This window comes from Bison bison, unplaced genomic scaffold, assembly GCF_000754665.1.
Source record: "Bison bison bison isolate TAMUID 2011002044 unplaced genomic scaffold, Bison_UMD1.0 scf7180017864135, whole genome shotgun sequence".
NCBI classification, from domain to species: Eukaryota; Metazoa; Chordata; class Mammalia; order Artiodactyla; family Bovidae; genus Bison; species Bison bison.
In genome coordinates, this window is record NW_011494707.1 from 2526711 (window position 1) to 2535661 (window position 8951).

At 43.8% G+C, this 8951-nt stretch overlaps 1 protein-coding gene across 1 annotated transcript in view; it reads right to left on the reverse strand.

Annotated features, from left to right (window-relative positions):
* Positions 1 to 8951, reverse strand: part of IQCJ (IQ motif containing J) — a 28640-nt gene that overhangs the window by 6492 nt on the left and 13197 nt on the right.

Genomic DNA, 8951 nt, shown 5'->3' on the forward strand with positions numbered 1-8951 from the left:
TTTGAAATAGCTCAACTGGAATTCCATCACCTCCACTAGCTTTGTTCGTAGTGATGCTTTCTAAGGCCCACTTGACTTCACATTCCAGGATGTCTGGCTCTAGGTGAGTGATCACACCATCGTGATTATCTCAGTCATGAAGATCTTTTTTGTACAGTTCTTCTGTGTATTCTTGCCACCTCTTCTTAATATCTTCTGCCTCTGACAGGTCCATACCATTTCTGTCCTTTATCGAACCCATCTTTGCATGAAATGTTCCCTTGTTATCTCTAATTTTCTTGAAGAGATCTCTAGTCTTTCCCATTCTGTTGTTTTCCTCTATTTCCTTGCATTGATCACTGACGAAGACTTTCTCACCTCTCCTTGCCATTCTTTGGAACTCCTCAGCCCCTTTCTATTCCTGCCCTCAATCTTTCCCAGCATCAGAATCTTATATATACAAATGCCTTTAAAATAGGCATTAAAATCATCTATTGGTATAAGCCCACTCACTTCCTTAATTAAAAAGCTATTTCAATTTTTTAATATTTACCTTATTATCCTTGTCTACATATACGAAAACAGTTTTACTTAGTCTAAAGCATATTATATTTCGTTCTTTTTTCTTTAAATTTAGGGGTCAAAAATGAAAGGCCAGTCACATCACTTTAGGCTGCTATTCTAAATTGCTATACTATTTCTTTTGAATGGTAGAGCCTTGCTATTATTACTCTCTGAATCATAGAAAAGTATTCGCATCATACATTTACTCCTCTTTGCACTGATATGATGTTCATAGATTAAATTAGTCTAATATTAGCCCTCAGAATACCATCTTTAAATGTTATTTTACTGTAGGAAAGAATTAAAATGCAGAGGCATTTGTCCCTCGGTCAAAGGGAATGACTTTCACTCTCTTATTCCAGCTTTATCACAATTTCTACTCACAAGTCTCCTTTACGGCTGCAGTGGAAACCCTGAACACTAACTACCTTGACATTTTTACTTCTGAAACTAAGCAATACCATCAATATAATGCTTTAAAAGCTGGTTGCAGAGAGGGAGCACTCTCTGTGTGTTCCCATATGTTGAATTATAAATAAAGTGTAGAAATTTACTTCAAAAGAGATGATAAATACATTTTTCAATTTCTTTGCCAGCTCAATTCCGATTTATCTTCCCTTGTCTCAGGGACAGCATAATCATCTGCCTCTACCCTACCTCGTCAGTTTCACAGGGTGGTGCTTCTCTCCCACACTCACAGCTACTTGGGGACTTACAGCCTGGGCAGTTCTGGTCGTCTCTGGATGTCCTTACAGAGAAGAGCAGCAGAGAACACTCTGAGAGTTGGGATGCTTAGAGGAGGTTCGAGAGAGTCCTGGTTTTCAATTGGTTTTCAAGGATGGATGGGATTTAGACTGCTAGGGAGGAAGAGGAAAAGACCTTGGACAAAGGCATGGAAGTGAAGGTACCTGGTAGGATGCAGGAGGATCCCAGAAATGACAGCAGAGCATAAGGTTATGAAGATAGGAAGAGGATCCCGATGTCGACAGGGTCAGGTGGGGGCAAGACTGGGCAATACCTGCCCCTTGTGAGGGAGAATCCCCCATCAAGGCACAGTCCGTAGTTACTAGACCTTTTCAAAGGCAGCCAGAAATCTGGATTCTTGTGTAAAACTTACTAAATAATTTAAAAAATACTTTACTACCCAAAGTAAGTGGAATTTGAGGATGAGAAAAGAGGGCACCATCAAAGAAAAGACAAGTCTAAGTATCTTAGGAAACGATTTTATACAGCTCTTTTTGTGTGCATTCTCCCAATCAGCCCTACCACATGTGGGCTGTCGGGAAGGCTCCACTAATATTATTATCATAGTGGTAGGTTTTGCCTGCCCAACATTAACTTCTCCTTCTCTTGGTTCCAGCACCCATTTCTCCACAGGGACCCACCAACCCTCAACCAATGAGCTATGAATGAGGCAGATCCCACCCCTCCACCATAGAGAGCAGCTTGTGTGCCAGACTGAACACCCAGAGGGCAGCGATTGGTTCATAGAAGCTCACATGGCTCAAGCCAGGCAACAAGAGGCTACAGAAAGAGAAGCCCCCTCTTGCACCTGGAGGTTTGCAATTGGTAACCTTGAGCTATCCATGACCAGTTTGCTACAATGTTGGGAGAGAATGAAGAGAGAAGAGCTTACAGAAGACAGAGATGCCTGGTGACTGTGCCCCTTGGATGTTTATGTTAGGTAATATAATAAAAAATCTCTTTTTTTATATACAAGTTAGTTTGAGTTGAGTTTCTGTTACTTGCAACTACCAGTTTCTATGTATTAGATGAAACAGCCCCTTCTCCCAGTCTTGAAGGGTTGGCCTTGTGTAGGAGATAAACCTTATCATTCAACCTTGCCCCAGCTCTTGATTGTCTCCCAAGCTTCTGCTTATCCAAACAACCCATTTCATTTTTAATAACTCCCAGTAGCTAAGGGTGTGCCTACACAGGAGACGTGGGTTCAATCCCTGGGTCAGGAAGATCCCCTTGAGGAGGAAATGGCAACCCACTCCAGTATTCTTGCCTGGAAAATCCTATCGACAGAGGAGCCTGGCGGCCTTCAGTCCATGGGGTTGCAGAGAATCAGACATGCCTGAATGACTGAGTACACACACACAGACCAGTGAGTGCCACAAAGGGGAGGATCTCAGTCAGCACCTAGATTTGGACTCATTGGAAGCTAGACCATCAGGAAGCAGCTTTCAAAAAAGTACAAATACGCACAGTCTTGTGGGACCATAAGCACAAGCCCTGCTGGCCTCCAGAGCCAGGAAGGGATCAAGGGGTAACATGCCCTGGGTGGCAGTCACAATAACCAGGGTGTGCATACTCAATTGCTTCAGCTGTGTCCAACTCTTCTGGGACCCCATAGACTGTAGCCCACCAAGCTCCACTGTCCATGGAAATCCCAGGCAAGAATACTGGAGTAGGTTGCCATGCCCTCCTCCAGGGGATCTTCCCAACCCAGGGATCAAACCCGAGGCTCCTGAGTCTTCTGCATTGTGGGAAGATTCTTTATCCACTGAGTCACCAAGGAAGCCCAATATCCAGGGCACCAGATGTAAAAACTGGGGCCCCAGACACTCACAAGAGCTCCTCTGCAAGAGACACTGAAGCTTTGGAGTATGGCCGAGGGGCAACTTGAAGATTAGTGCCCACCCCCCAATGTCTCAGGAAAGGTTTACAGTCAGCCCTTAGATGTGCACTTAATTGGAAGCCTCCTGTTTCACATCAAGACTGAGCTCTTGGCTCTGCTCCCTCTTGCTGTGCCCTGGGAGTGGTAACTGTTTATAAGAACACTTTCTCCATTGGTTGTGGTCCATATCCTACTCCTCTGCTATAAAAGGGAGACTGTGTGCTGGGGCTGACCAGCTTTCAAATCAGCAAATGAGTTCTTTGACATGAAGTCTGGGCACTTTTTTAAAGGATGCTTCTGTGCTGAGCCCTGGAGTGGGTGAATCTGCACACAGGCTCTTTAAGAGAGGTTCCTCAGTTCACCATAACCTCTAGGATCTCGTGAGCATGAGCCAAATGGTCCTCAAAGCCAAATGCTTGGGGAACTCATCTCTCAGGGGCCAGTCATGACAGTTGGGGTGTTCAATGCAGAGTATAACTCTTTGTCTCCTCAGAGAGAAGCGCAAGATTTTGAGTGCACTCCCAAATAGGAGTCATCACACCAGCGTTTCATGGAGAGATTGTGTCTCAGCCTTTCCTATCCACTTTGATGTGGTTTCCCTCTTGTCTGCCCAATATGAAGGGGTCACTCCACCAGTTTTTAATTTTCCCCCTGAGAGGGAATTGTTCCATTCGTAGTTGTGGGTTCAGTGTGTCTGTGGGAGGACATAGTTCAGGATCTTTGTGTGTTGATGTCTTGAAACAAAACCTCGTGGAAACTAAACATGTTTGCACATGCTTAGTCACTCAATCGTGTCTGACTCTTTGCGACCCTTAGGGACTGTAGCCCTCCAGGCTCCTCTGTCCATGGGATTCTCCAGGTAAGAATACTGGAGTGGGTTGCCATGCCCTTCTCCAGGGGATCTTCTCAACTCAAGGATTGATCTTGGATCTCCTACATTGCAGGCAGATTAGAGTGATGTAGGTTCTTGCTCAGTTTTACTTCTTATTAGCTGTGGCCTTGGGAAAAGTACTCAACTTTCAGGCCTACACTTTGCTGATGCACAAAATGGGAACAACAATAATGTTTCCATATTCTTGCAAGGAGTCAAAGATATGGTATTTATATTTACGTCACTTAGCTCCAAACTTGACAAATAGTGGTTCTAGATAAATCACTATAATTACTTAAGAAAACCAGACACTTTCAAATATTTTTAAGTAATAGGTGCAAATCATAAGGGCTTCCCTGGTGGCTTAGTGGTAAAGAAACTGCCTGCCAATTCAAGAGGTTCAAATTCCGTCCCTGGGACAGGAAATCCCCTGGAAGAGGAAATGACAACCTGCTCCAGGATTCTTGCTGGGAGAATCCTATGGACAGAGGGGTCTGGTGGGCTGCAGCATATGATATACTGGATTTCTGAGGATCTTTACAGGAAATATTTTATTAGCCCAATTTGATATAAAAATATGTTTAGAAAAGGTACAATTGCATGGGGAAGACACACTAGTGTAAATGTTTTTCTTAGATTTTCTCATTGAAAGCTCACTACAATCTTTTAAGATATGGTTCGTATTCTCATTTTATAGAAGAATGCAATGAAGGCCCAGAGAGGTAAGCAATGCTCCCAAGGTCACTCAGCAGACAAGGAGCAGGGCTGGGATTTGAACCTAGGGTGCTCTAGCTTCAAAGTCTGCTCTCTTAACCCCTCACCCCTCATGGCTTCTTTTAATGAAATTTAAACAAAATTTTGACAAATTGATAGGCAGTACTTTCAAACAAAGGCACTTCGGGTTTTACTGAGATTTGAGTTTGACTTATTTGGGGAATTGTCTTCCTTCTCAAGACTATGTCTGTCTGTCTCTGTCTCTCTCCCTTTTAGAGTCGAAATGTTATTTCATCACTAAATAAAATATACTAATAAAAAGTAAGGAGAGGAATTGATCATATTTAATGAGAAGACTTTTAAAAGATGATTCATATTTGGTAGATCTTTATGTTATTCCATCACAAAATAAACATATTGTTAAAAACATAAAGAGACAGACCACACAGAGTTAATAATCAAGTGTTAAATGATGGCCTGTGTTCAGAAGATGCACTTTCGGTCTCACTGCAACATGCAAGGAGTGACCCTGATGTGAAGGGCAGGGATTTGAAGGGGTTTGGAGGGTCCATTTCCTTCCTCTGCAGCCAGGCCTCCCTGCTAAAGCCTGCACTTCTCTGCTGTGCACACTCATTCCCAGACCCTTGGGCAGCCTTGGCCCTAGCTCAAACCTTGTGACAACCTAGAGGGCTGGGATGGGGTGGGAGGTGGGAGGAGATGGAACGGGACATATGTGTACCTATGGCTGATTCATGTTGATGTATGGCAGAAACCAACATAATATTGCAAAGCAAATATCCTTCAATTAAAAACAATTTTTTAAAGAATACTTTGTGTCTTAGGGCTGCATAAGAGCGTTTGTCATGGTGCTTTCACTATGACTTTTGCTTTCACTAAGTTTTCTGACTTAAGAGGCTTTCCTTTGCTTGATCTTCCTGCCTTTCACCTCCCCAAAGTGACTTTTTATTAATAGCTGTGCAATCCTGATTGCTTTCGCCCTTTTGATGCAGTTCTTTGATCCTCTGAGTCTAAAACACAAAATTACCTCTTAACGGCGGCATTCTTGAGCCAGGGGATTTGCTCTTCCTGACATTTCCTCTAAATTCCACTGTCAGCACACTTGTTCTTTCCCCCACAGGCCTCTAATTCCTTCCAGGGGGCAAATACTTTGCATTGCCACCTACTGGTTGCCGTGGTTTAGTCTCTAAGTGAAGTGAAGTCGCTTAGTTGTGTCCAACTCTTTGTGACCCCATGAACTGTCAGGCTCCTCCATCCATGAAATTTTCTAGGCAAGAGTACTGGAGTGGGTTGCCATTTCCTTCTCCAGGGGATCTTCCCAACCTGGGGATCGAACCCAGGTCTCCTGCATTGCAGGCAGATGCTTTACCATCTGAGCCATCAGAGAATCATTTCACTAAACCTCCTAGCAAAGCAAGGTTCCCCCAAACTACTATTAATTAAATGAACAGGAGTCTAGATTTTTGTCTTTTTCTTTAAGGCCTCTGACGAGGCCTATGGTGTACTTTCCTGACTAAGGACTAAGTCTCTAAGTCATGTCTAATTCTTTGTGACCCTGTGGACTGCAGCTTGCCAGGTTCCTCTGTCCATGGGATTTTCCAGGCAAGAATACTGGAGTGTGTTGCCATTTCCTTCTCCAGGGGATCTTCCCCATTCATGGATTGAACCTGGGTCTCCTGCATTGCTGGCAGATGCTTTACCAAGTGAACTGCCAGGGAGGTGCTCTTATCAAACTGCCTCCTTTTAATGTTGTCCTGAGTGTGAAGGAATGACTGAGGTCCTTTCCTGCTCCTACTGACCCCCACCAGAGATTGGCCTGCCAAAGTACATCCCATCTCAGGGCTTGCAGGGGCTGGACCATCCAGAAAACCTTCATTGGAACCTACTTCTCTCTTCTCATTAGGGAGGGGATTGAAGAGTCTACAGGAAAGCAAATGTTATGATGTAGTAACCCCAGCTTCTCCTTCTCCCCATACCCCTTCTACCTGGGAAAGATAGGTTTCCAGCTGGTTCCCACCAAGAGAAGACAGAAGACCATACAGAAAGCTTGTGAAGTTTGACAGTAACTCTAGAACATGGAATAAAACATCACCTTTCATACCCAAGGCTCTGTAGGTCTAAAGGTCCCTTGAGAAGCAGGAATGGGTGTATGCCAAGGTATTCCTCGTTGAGAATGCCAAGGTCAGCCTGGGGAAGACCACCAGCAAAGCAAGAGACACAATGAGGGGTGCAACCCGCACCACGGGTAGGGGCTCAGGGGAGACCCAGCAACCCTTCCCACAGAGTCCCAACTCTTTTAAGGAAGGAACTGCCTAGGGTGTGAAAGCTCACCATCGACAGGAAACCTGGAGCAGCCTTGATGTTTAGCCCTCAGAGGGTGGGAGAGGTGGCACCAGAAGGGGAGGAGAGGAGAAAGGAGGGGTGACAGGGAAAGAGAAAGAGGAGAGGGAAGGGAAGGGAGCCGGCTGCACAGCTGTGGGGAAGATATAACGCATGTAGAGGGGAGGTGTTCAAACTGTCACGAGAGTTAGGAATTTAATAACCAGATTAGACAAGAGTCACTGAACTGGAGTCAATTCTCCGATGGGACTCAAATTCCATTATTGGGTAAGATTAAGTTTTCTCTCCCTCATCCCCCTCCACTGAGTGGAAATGGGGTTCAGAGTTATTAGAAGAGATAAAACCATTCTGTTTGCACCTCACTGAGCTGAGACTCCTCCATCATACCAGCTACACATAAAACCCCAGATTCTCAGAGCTACTGGGCTCTTAGGCACAGAGATTCTTTTTGTTCTTTGCCTGCTCCTCTCTCTGGCACCTGCCCCTCTGTCTCTACAGATTGGAGAAGATGAAAACTAAAAAAGACCAGGGAGGTTTCTTAACTTAATTTCAGCATACAAATTAATCACTTTAATTTTTCACACAGCCAACCTTCCTTTCCAGTGCTTTTTCAGTTAAGAGAACGTTATCTTAATGAGAAAATTCCTAACAATAAACAACCTATGTTTAGAAACTAACATCTTGTGGAACGAGGCTGACACACGGCTTACATAAAACGATTTGGTAGCCTGATTCATTATTCACTTAGTAAGTGTGACACACAGCTCCTTAGCAGGGGGCCTGACTGGTTGAGAAGCCACATCTGAACTTTACGTTGAGAGGCAGCCCTGTGTGCTCACTCAGAGGCAAGCTTTTTACTGATAACCAAGGTTAATGTAGATTTATAGGGGTGTGTATTCATATTTGCTTTTATCCAGCAGGATATTATATATCTGCATCATTTCTGTTTCAATTCCTACATTCAGCAATGGCTTACTTTTTCAAAGTTGTACACCTCAATGCTCCCCTCTTCAAGGTGACTTCTTTCCTAAAAGATTCCTCTTTGGGCTTTTTGCAAATGATCAGTGTTCCTGACCAAGCACAGACATGTTCAGATTTTCTAGATACATGCTTTTCAGAGTGTTAAGCTGTGTGTGTGTGTGTGTGTGTGTGAGAGAGAGAGAGGGGAAGAGGGAAGGAGGGAAGGAAGGTGAGGGAAAGGGGGAGAGAGAGAGAGAAAGACTATATACACTCACTGGTAATGCTCATAACTTATCCCCAAAGAAAAAATCTGCATGGGAAAGGATCACAGAGTACAAACATAAACAGTTTAAAATTGCTTCTAAAGTGACTATTTGGAGAAGGAAATGGCAACCCATTCCAGTATTCTTGCTTAGAGAGTCCCATGGACAGAGCAGCCTGGCAGGCTAGAGTCCATGGGGTCACAAGACTCGGACACGACTTAGTGACTAAACCAACCAGCCAACCAAAGTGACTATGATGGGTCCTTTCTTAATAAAGTTTTAGAAGGTTGTTATTTTGTTCTAGAATACATCCTGTCTGTCTTTGGATCTCATTAGTTTTCTTTTTGTTAACACTGAGGTGTATATACCAGTATTTTTATGCTTTAGTCACTTGCAGTGGGAGAAGGAGAATCTCATTAGGCCATATTAAGAGAGAATAAGAAAGGAAAGGACAAGAAGTGGAAGAAAAGGAAAGGATTTTTTCTTAAAATAACTGGACAAGAGTTGGACTGGAAACAGAAGGAAGAGGGTGGAAAGAGTGTGTATGTGTGTAAAAGACATGGTCTAAGGTGGAATAAACCAAGTTATGGAGAAGAAAGGCAGTGACAAATATTAGTGA